The following is a 13,247-nucleotide window of genomic DNA, read 5'->3' as shown; positions in this document are numbered from 1 at the left end:
TCCATGGGAGGGGGTGGTGGAGCTGGACTAAGAAGCAGGGTAGGGGACAATGGCGACTGCATCAGCCTAAGTGGGCCTCCATTTTCAAGTGGTTTCTGGACGTTGCCGCGGGAGCCGCAGTCGTCTCAGACCCAATCGGTGGCAGCAGCTCGTGTTTGCGCTCCTGCCGTGTTCTGGATTGAGCAGCAGCAGCAAGACCTGGCAGGGTGAACCAGCATCAGCTTGGCCTCTTCACTCACCTGGACCCTGCCCCTGGGCTGAGTTGGCAACATGAGTGGCAACAACTTGGATGCGAATAACGAGTTTGATGAGCAGTTGCGAATGCAAGAATTGTATGGAGACACCAAGGACTGTGATACCCAGAAAGATCCCAGTGGAGAAACTGATTCTTTCGGGCAGCAGCTGACTGACACCCCATATGAATGGGGCCTGGACAAGAAGGCTTGGTTCCCCAAGATCACTGAAGATTTTATTGCTACATATCAGGCCAATTATGGATTTTCTAATGATGGTGCATCTAGTTCTACTGCGAGTGTCCAAGATGTCAGTGCTAGGACTACAGAAGAACCTCCACAAAGAAAAACTCCCGAACCCAGTTATCCCAAAAAGAGGGGAGAAAAGAGAAAGGCTGAATCAGGATGGTTTCATGTTGAAGAAGACAGAAACACAAATGTATATGTGTCTGATTTGCCTCCAGACATTACAGTGGATGAATTTATACAGCTCATGTCCAAGTTTTGCATTATTATGAGAGATCTTCAAACAGAAGAATTTAAGGTCAAGCTTTACAAAGATAATCAAGGAAATCTTAAAGGAGATTATATGAAGAGAGAATCTGTGGATCTCGCATTAAAACTTTTGGATGAAGATGAAATTAGAGACTACAGATTACACATGGATGTGGCAAATTTTCAACTGAAAGGGGAATATGACACCTCAAGCAGAAGAAGAAGTGCAAAGACTTCAAGAAAAAGTTGTCTATGCAACAAAAGCAGTTGGATTGGAGACCTTAGAGAAGAGCTGGCCAATCCTGAATACACCATGAGCAAGTTGTCATCATCAAAAATGTTTCATCATATGGATTTTGAGGATGATCCACTGGTGCCAAACGAGATCAGAGAAGACCTTCAAGTAGAGTGTTCAAAGTTTGGACAAATTAGGAAGCTCCTTCTCTTTGATAGGCACCCTCATGGTCTGGCCTCTGTGTCCTTTAGGGGTCAGGAGGAAGCTGGTTATTGTATTCAAACCCTCAATGGAATGTGGTTTGGTGGCCATCAAATCACTGCCCAAGTGTGGGATGGGACTACAGATTATCAGGTGGAGGAGACCACAAGAGAAAGGGAGGAAAGGCTGAGAGGATGGGAGGCTTTCCTCAACACTCCCGAGGCCAACAGAGGCCTTCAGCTTTCAGATTCCATCTGTGCTCCAGAAGGGTGGGGCCTTCTAGAGTTAGGCATTTTTCAGAGCACCCTGGCACATCTCAAATGAATGTTCAAGAAGCCGCAACTGAAATGTCATTTGAAGAACTTATAGATGAAAAGAAGTTTGAAAAAACAGAAGATAGGGAAGAGGATGAAGAAGTTACTTCTGAAAAAGATGCTAAAAGAAGTGGCCCTGAAAAAGAGGCTGAAGAAGGTTGTCCCCAAAAAGAATCTGAAAAGAGCTGCCTCGAAAGAGACTTTGAGGAAGGCTGTCCCAAAAGAGAGCATGAAGAAGACTTCTCCAATGGAGAGTCCAGAGAAGGCAGCCCCGAGATATAGCATGAAGAGGGTAGTACTAAAAAATAGTCAAAAAAGAATGGCCCTGAATGAGAGTCCAAAAAGAAGAGACCCAAAACGGATCCTGATGAGAATGGCCTTGAGCAGGAGTCTGAAGAGGAGGCCAGCCCCCAAAAGGCAGCTGAAGACAACAGCTCAGAACAAGGGTCTGAAGAGTGCTCAGAAAAGCAGTTTGAAGATGACTCTGAAAAAAGAGTTAAAAGAAAACGGCCTTGAGAAAGGTTTTGAGGAAGAGGGCTCTGAAAAGGAATGTAATGAAAATGTTTCTGAAGAAGAGTTAGAAGAAAATGACTCTGAAAAATCAGAATTCAAAGATGACAGCTCCAGGAAAGTGTTTGATGAAGAAGGCTCTGAGAAGGAATTTGATGAAGAGTCAGATGAGAAGGAAGAAACATATGAAAAAGTATTTGACGATGAGTCAGATGAAAAGGAGGATGAAGAAGATGCAGAAGAGGGCTTCCCTGGTGGCGCAGTGGTTGAGAGTCCGCCTGCTGATGCAACGGACACGGGTTCGTGCCCCGGTCCGGGAAGATCCCACATGCTGTGGAGTGGCTGGGCCCGTGAGCCATGGCTGCTGAGCCTGCGTGTCCGGAGCCTGCGTGTCCGGAGCCTGTGCTCCACAACGGGAGAGGCCACAACAGTGAGAGGCCCGCGTACAGCAAAAAAAAAAAAAAAAAAAAAAAGAAGATGCAGAAGAAAAGGGGCTGGGAGATGCAAATGAAAAAGATGAAGAAGACGATGCAGATGAAAAGGTGTTTGAAGATTCAGATGGAAAAGAAGATGAGGAAGATGTAGATGTAAAGGAAGATGAAGACATAGATGAAAAGATGTTCAAAGATGACGATTCCACCGAGAAGTTGTTTGATGACAATTCCAGTGACAAGTTGTTTGAAGATTCCGATGAGAGAGGGACTGCAGGTGGTTTAGGGAATGTTAAGGAGGAAGGGCCCCCCGGTCCACAGGCAGCAGCTTTGTCCTCAGTAGTGATGACGATGATGACGACGCTGTTTAATCCCTTAAACTTGCTTTGTAGGGCAATTCCTCCATCTCCATTTTGCCTCTGCTCCAGGGTAATTACTAGTAGTGTTACATGAACGTGTGCATAGAGGTAGGATGCCATCAGATAGTGCAGTGAAGTATTCATGGTTACCTGTACTTAACAATTTTAAATATATGTGAATTGGCTATTCAGTTCAAACTTCATAGCATAATACAAGTCAACTGGATCCTTGCCCTTTGTCAAATTTGTTAAGCACATACAGAATAATATTTTTTAAAGTATTCTGATTGAAGTTTGTGATATTCAAAAATAAAAAATAAGTTGTTAATATGAAAAAAAAAAGGAAGTAGAGTAGGACCCAGCAGCAAACTCCTTTGCCCATAAACCTAATTCTCTGTACAACCAGAAGTAAAGTTGACTTTGCCTCATGTTGCCTCCACATGCTAAAAAGTTTATTTTGGTGGGAAAAGAAGTTGCAGATAGTTCCTTTTTGTCATTGTTAGGAAAACGTGTTATAAAGTTAAAACATTTTTTAAATGTAAAGGTTAACCATAAGTAGCATAGAAATAAAAGGTCACACTTTCAAATGAAAAAAAAATGAAAGAGAAATAATATCAGTTTTGCAAAAATCCATAATTTTAAGAGAAAGAAATTTTTTTAATGAATAGAAATAGAAAAAGTTAAATAAATCTAAGGATATCCATGTTACCACTATATAAATGAGAATGGATTAATTGTCTTTATTTAAAAAGTATTAAGTAAATGAAGAAATTGGCATTTAATTTTTATATTGATGATCTGGCTGTTCTTTACCATTCCCATTAAAAAACTGTTTTGACTTTATATTTTTAATTTAGATTAAAATGCTATAAATCTGAATGAACTTTTTTTACTAATTCATAGCTCTTTAAAATCTTTGGAGACTAGATTGGGAGACAAGATTGTGGAGCAGAAGGACATGAGCCCACCTCTTCTTGAAGAAACACCAAAATCAAAATTAAATGCTGAAAACCATCAACAAAAAATACTGGAACCTACCAAAAAAAGATACCCTACATCCAAAGACAAAGAAGAAGCTACAATGAGACTGTAAGAGGGGTGCAATCACGATAAAATCAAATTCCATACATGCCAGGTGGATGACCCACAAACTGGAAAATAATTATACCACAGAAGTTCTCCCACAGGAGTAAAAGTTCTGAGCCACATGTCAGGCTCCCCAGCCTGGGGGTCTGGCAATTGGAGGAGGAGCCCCCAGAGAATCTAGCTTTGAAGTCCATCAGGGTTAGATCACAGGAATTCCACAGGACTGGGGGAAACAGAAACTCCACTCTTGGAGGGTCCACACAGGGTCGCATATGCACCAAAACCCAGGGAAAAAAGCAGTGAACTCATAAGAGACAGGGCGAGACCTACCTGGTAGTACTGGAGGGTCTCCTATGGAGGTGGAGGGGTGGCTGTGGTTAGCTACAGGGACAAGGACACTGGCAGCAGTAATTCTGGGGAATACTCATTGGTGTGAGCCCTCTTGGAGGCCACCATTTTCTCAACAAGACCTAGCCCAACACAGTAGCCTGTAGGCTCCAGTGTTGGGACACCTCAGGCCAAACAACCAACAGGGCAAGAACACAGCCCCACCCATCAGCAGACAGGCTGCTTAAAGTGTTCCTGAGCACACAGCTGCCTGAATGACACACTCCATGACTCAGCCCTGCCCACCAGAGGGATAAGACCCAACTCCACCTACCAGTGGGCAGAAACCAGTCCCTCCCAAATGGAAGCCTGCACAAGCCTCTTAGACAGCCTCATCCACCAGGGGAAGACAGCAGAAGTAAGACAAACTACAACCTTGCAGCCTGCAGAATGGAAACCACAATCACAGAAAGCCAGACAAAATGAGACCGCAGAGGAATATATCCTAGATGAAGGAACAAGATAAAACTCCAGAAGAACAACTAAGTGAAGTGGAGATAGGCAATCTACTGGAAAAAGAATACAAAGTAATGATACTCACTATGATCCAAGATCTCAGAAAAAGATAGAGGCACAGATAGAGAAAATACAAGAAATGTTTAACAAAGACCTAAAACAACTAAAGAACAAACAAACAGATGAACAATACAATAACTGAAATGAAAAATGCACTAGAAGGAATCAAAAGCAGAGTAACTGAGGCAGAAGAATGGATAAGTGAGCTGGAAGACAGAATGGTGGAATTCACTGCTACAGAACAGAATAAAGCAAAAAGAATGAAAAGGAATGGAGACAGTCTAAGAGATATCTGGGACAAAATTAAACACACCAACAATTGCATGATAGGGGTCCCAGAAGGAAAAGAGTGGGAGAAAGGACCTTAGAAAGTATTTGAAGAGATAATAGCTGAAAACTTCCCTAACATGGGAAAGGAAACAGTCACCCAAGTCCAGAGAGAGTCCCAAGCAGGATATACCCAAGGAGGAACACACTGAGACACATAGTAATCGAACTGACAAAAAATAAAGACAACGAAAAAATATTAAAAGCAACAAGGGAAAAGCAAAAATAACATACAAGGGAACTCCCATAAGGTTATTGGCCAATTTCTCAGCAGAAACTCTGCAGGCCAGAAGGGAATGGCACAATATAAAGTGATGAAGGGGTAGAATCTACAACCAAGAATACTCTACCCAGCAAGGCTCTCATTCAGATTTGACAGAGAAATCAGAAGCTTTACAGACAAGCAAAAGCTAACCGAATTCAGCACCACCAGACCAGTTTTGCAACAAATACTAAAGGAAATTCTCTAGGTGAAAAAGAAAAGGCCACAACTAGAAACAAGAAAATTATGAATAGAAAAGCTCACTGATAAAGCCAACCATACAATAAAGGAAGGAAATCATTCACACACAAATATGATATCAAAACAAGCAATTGTGAGATGAGGAAAGCACAACGTAGGATATTGGAAATGCATCTGAAATTAAAAGACCAGCAACTGAAAACAATCTTGTTTATATATAGATGGCCACATCAAAACCTCATGGTAACTGCAAACTGAAAATCGATAATAGATGCACACACAAAAAAATAAAAGGGAATCCAAACACCACACTAAAGTTAGTCATCAAATCACAAGAGAAGAGAACAAAAGAGGAAGGTAAGAAAAAAGACCTACAAAAACACATCCAAAACAATTAACAAAATGGCAATAAGAACATACATATCGATAATTACCTTAAATATACACGGATTAAATGCTCCAACCAAGAGACGTAGACTGGCTGAATGGATACAAAATATAAGACCTGTCTTATTTTGTACACTGTCTACAAGAGACCCACTTTAGATCTAGGGACACATACAAACTGAAAGTGAGGGGATGGAGAAAGTTCTTCCATGCAAATGGAAACCAAAATAAAGCTGGAATAGCAATACTCATATCAGACAAAATAGATTTTAAAATAAAGACTGTTACAAGGGACAAAGAAGGAAATTACATAATGATCAAGGGATCAATCCAAGAAGAAGATATAACAATTGTTAATATATAGGCACCCAATATAAGAGTGCCTCAATACATAAGGCAGATACTAACAGCCATAAAAGGACAAAGTGACAGTAACACAATAATAGTGGGGGAGTTTTAACACCCCAATTAAATCAGTGGACATCTCATCCAGACAGAAAATCAATAAGGAAACACAGGCCTTAAATGAAACTTCAGACCAAATGGAATTAATTGATATTTAAAGAGCATTCCATTCTAAAAGCAGAATACATATTCTGCTCAAGTGCATATGGAACATTCTCCAGGATTGATCAAATGCTGGTCCACAAAGCAAGCCTCAGTAAATTTAAGAAAATTGAAATCATATCAAGCATCTTTTCCTACCATAAAGCTATGAGATTAGAAATGAACTACAAGAAAAAAAAAAACTGTAAAAAACACAAACACGTGGAGGCTAAACGATATACTACTAAACAACCAATGGATCACTGAAGAAGTCAAAGAGGAAATCAAAAAATACCTAGAGACAGATGAAAATGAAGGCACAATTATCCAAAACCTATGGGATGCAGCAAATCAGTTTTAAGAGGGAAGTTTATAGCAATATAGTCTTACCTCAGGAAACAAGAAAAATCTCAAATAACCTAACCTTACACCTAAAGCAAATAGAGAAAGAAGAACAAACAAAACCCATAGCTAGTAAAAGGAAAGAAATCATAAAGATCAGAGCAGAAATAAATGAAATAGAGATGAAGAAAATAATAGAAAAGAAAAATGAAACTAAAAGCTGGTTCTTTGAAAAGATAAACAAAATTGATAAACCTTTAGCCAGACTCATCAAGAGGATCATAAGAGACTACTACAAGCAACTATATGCCAATAAAATGGACAACCTAGAAGAAATGGACAAATTCTTAGAAAGGTACAATCTTCCAAGATTGAACCATGTAGAAATAGAAAATGTGAACAGGCCAATCACAAGTACTGAAATTGAAACTGTGATTTAAAAACTTGCAACAAAAAAAAGTCCAGGACCAGATGGCTTCACAGGCAAATTCTATCAAACAATCAGAGAAGAGTTAACACATAGACTTCTGAAACTATTCCAAAAAATTGCAGAGGAGCACTCTCAAACTCGTTATATGAGGCCACCATCACCCTGATACCAAAACCAGAAAAATATATCACAAAAAAATAAAATTATAGACCAATATCACTGAACATAGATACAAAAACCCTGAACAAAATACTAGCAAACAGAATCCAACAACATATTAAAAGGATCATACACCATGATCAAGTGGGATGTATCCCAGGAATGCAAGGATTCTTTAATATACACAAATCAATCAATGTAATACACCATATTAACAAATTGAAGAATAAAAACCATATGATCATCTCAATAGATGCAGAAAAAGCTTTTGACAAAATTCAACACCCATTTATGGTAAAAACTCTCCTGAAAGTGGGCATAGAGGGAACCTACCTCAACATAGTAAAGGCCATATATGATAAACCCACAGCAAACATCATACTCAATGGTGAAAAATTGAAAGCATTTCCACTAAGATCAGGAAGAAGACAAGGATGTCCACTCTCGCCACTCTTATTCAACATAGTTTTGGAAGTCCTAGCCACGGCAATCAGAGAAGGAAAAGAAATAAAAGGAATCCAAATCAGAAAAGAAGTAAAACTGTCACTGTTCGCAGATGACCTGACATAGAAAATCCTAAAGATGCTACCAGAAAAGTAATAGAGCTCATCAATGAATTCAGTAAAGTTGCAGGATACAAAATAAATACACAAAAACCTGTTGCATTTCTATACACTAACAATGAAAGATCAGAAAGAGAAATTAAAGAAACAATACCATTTATTATCACATCAAAAAAATAAAATACCTAGGAATAAACCTACCTAAAGAGGCAAAAGACCTGTACTCTGAAAACTGTAAGATGCTGATGAAAGAAATAGAAGATGACACAAACAGATGGAAAGAAATACCATGTTCTTGGATTGGAAGAATCAATATTGTCAAAATGACTATACTACCCAAAGCAATCTACAGATTCAATGCAATCCCTATCAAATTACCAATGGCATTTTTCACAGAACTAGAAAAACAACAATAGAATCTTAAAACCTGTATGGCAACACAAAAGACCCCAAATAGCCAAAGCAATCTTGAGAAAGAAAAACAGAGCTGGAGGAATCAGCCGCCCTGGCTTCAGACTATACTACAAAGCTACCATCATCAAAACAGTATGGTACTGGCACAAAAACAGAAATATAGATCAATGGAACAGGATAGAAAGCCCAGAAATAAACCCACGCACCTATGGTCAATTAATATACAACAAAGGAGGCAAGACCCTAAAATGGAGAAAAGATAGTCTCTTCAATAAATGGTGCTGGAAAAACTGGACAGCTGCATATTAAAAAATTAGAACATTCTTTAACACCATACACAAAAAATAAACACAAAATGGATTAAAGACCTAAATGTAAGATTGAACACTATAAAACTCTTAGAGGAAAACATAGGAAGAACACTCTTTGACATAAATCACAGCAAGGTCTTTTTTGACCTACCTCCTAGAGTAATGGAAATAAAAACAAAAATATACAAATGGAACCTAATTAAACTCAAAAGCTTTTGCACAGCAAAGGAAACCATAAACAAAACAAAAAGACAACCCACAGAATGGGAGGAAATATTTGCATACAATCCAACCGACAAGGGATTAATCTCCAAAATTTACAAATAACTCATGTGGCTCAATATCACAAAAAAAAACCAAATCAAAAAATTTGCAGATCTAAATAGACTTTTCTCCAAAGATGACATACAGATGGCCAAGAGGCACATGAAAAGATGCTCAACAACACTAATTGTTAGAGAAATGCAAACCAAAATGACAATGAGATACTACAATAAAGATGTTTTTAAAAAAAAATAAGACAATGAGATATCACCTCACACCAGTCAGAATGGCCATCATTAAAAAGTCTTCAAAAAGGGCTTCCCTTGTGGCACAGTGGTTGGGAGTCTGCCTGCCGATGCTGGGGACACGGGTTCGTGCCCCAGTTCGGGAGGATCCCACATGCTGCGGAGCAGCTGGGCCCGTGAGCCATGGCCGCTGAACCTGCGCGTCCGGAGGCTGTGCTCCACGACAGGAGAGGCCACAGCAGTGAGAGGCCTGTGTACCGTAAAAAAAAAAAAAAAAAAAGTCTGCAAACAATAAATGCTGGAGAGGGTGTGGAGAAAGGGACCCCTCCTACACTGTTGGTGGAAATGTAAAGTGATACAGCTACTATGGAGAACAGTATGGGGGTTCCTTAAGAAACCAAAATAGAGCTACCATATGATCCAGCAATCCTACTCCTGGGTATATATCCAGAGAAAACCATTGTTCAAAAGTATACACGTACCCCAATGTTCATTGCAGCATTGTTTACAATAGCTAACACATGGAAGCAACCTAAATGTCCATCAACAGATGAATCAATAAAGAAGATGCGGTACTTATATACAACGGAATATTAGCCATTAAGAAGAATGAAATAGTGCCATTTGCAGCAACATGGATGAACCTGGAGATTATCATACTAAGTTAAGTATATCAGACAGAGAAAGACAAATATCATATGATATCATTTATATGCAGAACCTAAAAAATGATACAAATTGAACTTATTTACAAAACAGAAACAGACTCACAAATTTAGACAACAAATTTATGGTTATGGGAGGGGAGATTGGGCGTTTTGGGTTGACATGTACACACTGCTATATTTAAAATAGATAACCAACAGGGAGCTACTGTACAGCACAGGTTTGAGGGTTTGAGGGTTATTTTTGAAAGCAATCTTGGCAATAGACATAAAATTTTTTCAGTATACCAGAAGCTCAGCAAACCTCAAACTGGAAAAATACAAAGAAAACCATACCTAGGCACATTATGATCACACTGCTGGAAACTACAGATAAAGAGAAATTCTTGACAGTAGTTAGAGAATAAAACAGCATGTTACATTAAAAATAATAATAAAGGACTTCCCTGGTGGCACAGTGGTTAAGAATTCTCCTGCCAATGCAGGGGACATGGGTTTGATCCCTGGTCTGGGAAGATCCCACATGCCATGGAGCAATGAAATCCATGCACCACAGCTACTGAGCCTGCACTCTAGAGCCTGTGAGCCACAACTACTGAGCCCACGTGCCACAACTACTAAAGCCTATGCACCTAAAGCCCGTGCTCCACAACAAGAGAAGCCACTGCAATGAGCAGTCACCACAATGAGAAGCTCGTGCACCACAATGAAGAGTAGCCCCCGCTCTCTGCAACTAGAGAAGGCCCATGTGCAACAGCGAAGACTCAACACAGCCAAAAATAAAGAAATAAACATTTTAAAAAATAATAATAGAATAAACCGCCAGTTTGAATTATGGCTGACTCCTCATTGAAACTATGAAAGACAGAAGAAAATGGAATAATATTTTTAAAATGATAAATAACTGAAGCCAGAATTCTATATGCCAGAAATGTATTCTATAAGGATGAAAATGAAATAAAAGAAGTTTCAGATAAAAAAAATTTATAGCCAGGAATCGTGTATTAGAAGAAATAAGATGGTAGCTTCTATAGACCAAGGAAAAATAAGAGCAAGTAGAAACTCCTATCTTCAGGAAGGAATGAAGAGTACTGAAAATGGTTGATATGTGGGTAAATATAAAAGATTTTGTTATTTCTTTGTTTAAAAAATATTATTTCATTGTTTAAAGCATAATTTGTAATACTGTTTTGGGGGCTTATACTCTGTGTAGATATAATGCAAATAATAATTATAGCATAGGGAATGTGAAATTCAATGGAAAAATTATAGATGTCTATGAAGCACTGGGGAAAGAAATCTTAAGATTCATTACAAATTAGGAAACTGTAACTTAAAATAAGGATGAGATACTTTTTACCAATGAGATTTGAACAATTAAAAAGATTGGATCTGTCTAGAGCTGGCAACATACTAAAAATAGAACTCTTATAGGCATTGTTGGTGGGCCTATAAATGGGTTCAACTTTCTGGAGGATAGTACCTATCAGAATATAAAATGCATGTATATTTGACCCAACAATTCTACTTCTAGGAATAAAAAGTTATTGATAGTGAGCCAGTATTTATGTCAGATTATATTCAGTTCAGGGCAACATTATTAATTGAAAAATTGAAGACAACTTAAAATATAGAAAAGTAAAATAAATATTGGTAGAATCCATATTTTGTGTTGCTCTGCAATGATTACAAAGAGTGACTGAAAAGTCAGCATGTGCTGACATGGAATAATTTCCATGTTATATCAGTAAGAATGGAGGTTACAAAGGGTATTTATAAATTGTTAAAAATACATTGAGACATATAAATATTTACAAGGACAGTTTCAGATAGTCTAATTAATTAAGTATAGAATTGGATGGGGAATGGGTGGGTTTTTACTTTTTACTCTTTACCCTCTGTGTCATTTGAATTGAAAAACTGCCATACACTGCTTATGTATGCTTTCAAGACAATTTTAAAGTTAAGTATCTTGGCATCTTTAAGGAAAGCATAAGACAGATAGCAGAGAATTGAATTAAGTGTTATTACAGGGGGGAATTTAAGATACTCAGCCTTTCTCAGTAGAAGTAATTTTTAGGTTGTCATTTTCTCCCTCAATAAAATTCACTTCCCTGTAGACTCTACCACTTGTTGACATATTTAAGATGAATTAAGACAGTTCAAGAGAAGAGGAAAAAGCATCTGATATTTTTTATAAACTTCATACATGAGTGTTGTCTTCTTGAGGAAGAACACTGGCTGTTAATTCTGCCTACATATCAGTAAATTTGTAAGTAAATTTTAAAATGTGTAACAAAAATCAAGTTTGAACCACATTATTGATGATCTTTCATTGTTTGTTACATCTGCTTTTTTACTAGTGAAAGGATTTATTATTGAGACTGTGGTTTTCGGACCAGAAAGCTCTGGGCAATGTCTTCACCAAATTAAAAGTCAAAGTTAAAATGCAGTACTAAAACTGTCTATGGAGTTTACTAACCTCTTGCAGTGCTTTCATTGTCTTTTCCTTAGTCAGAATTTTGGTCTCTTGATTTAATCTGACATTTAGTCTATGTAAACTATTTGACTCACATCCTTCTGGAGACAGGGGCATAGCTGTATGATTACCATACAGCTGTGTACTCTGTCACATTTCAACAGTGAGGTGAGAGAGTGAAAGTACGATTGCGTTTCTCAGTCAACACAACCTGATCTTGTGAAGAGTGATGCTTCCTCCTCTTCATCAAACTACTGCAGGAAGCTCTTATTGCCACAGTCCCCAGCCTCCAACAAGAGACATGGTTCTCAAGGCCAGAGTAACAATCATTTTTGCATCTTTTAATATGCAGATTCTCAGGTGCTACCCAACTCTCCTGAATCAGAAACTCTGTTGAATATAGGTCCTGGGAACTTGCATTTTAACAACTCCCCTAAGATTCTGAGCTCTGGCTATGTATTGTGTCCCATTTCTTTATTCTCATTCTCTAACTTTCCCTGCTTCCCAGAGTTTCCTCTAGGCCCTCTTGGAACCCAGATCTATGCATACCAAATCCCCTATAAACCCTCAATGTCTTATCAAACCCATCCTTCCAACTATTTGCCTTATTGGAAATGTGGCTGTCCCTGGAGGGTACCATTTTCCCTTTGGTCCACTAAAGTGGAGTTGGTAAATACTCATATACCCCAAATGTTGTGGTCCAGAGGTTATGCTCTGTGTACCTCATGGTCCCTTCTGGACTATTATGATTCCTGGTCCTGTGAGGACCCTGCAATCTTGCTATAACATCCTCATGTCTTGATTCTGCCACCACATCCTCTGAAAACTTCATCAAAGGGCTCACAGCCTTCTTCTCTCTCTAATTTATGTCATCAGTCAATCCCA

The 13,247-nt window shown here is 38.6% G+C and overlaps 1 pseudogene across 1 annotated transcript; it reads left to right on the top strand.

The window, feature by feature from the left end:
- Nucleotides 1-255: 255 nt before the first annotated feature.
- LOC309805380 (17S U2 SnRNP complex component HTATSF1-like) lies at nucleotides 256-2,790 on the top strand (annotated as a pseudogene). Its single transcript has 2 exons — nucleotides 256-2,242; nucleotides 2,472-2,790. The product of its transcript is annotated as a 17S U2 SnRNP complex component HTATSF1-like (transcript).
- The last annotated feature ends 10,457 nt before the right edge of the window (nucleotides 2,791-13,247 follow it).

This window comes from Mesoplodon mirus, assembly GCF_964341445.2.
Source record: "Mesoplodon mirus genome assembly, chromosome: 5".
In the NCBI taxonomy this organism is placed as follows: Eukaryota; Metazoa; Chordata; class Mammalia; order Artiodactyla; family Ziphiidae; genus Mesoplodon; species Mesoplodon mirus.
This window is presented reverse-complemented; position numbering and strand designations above follow the sequence as displayed.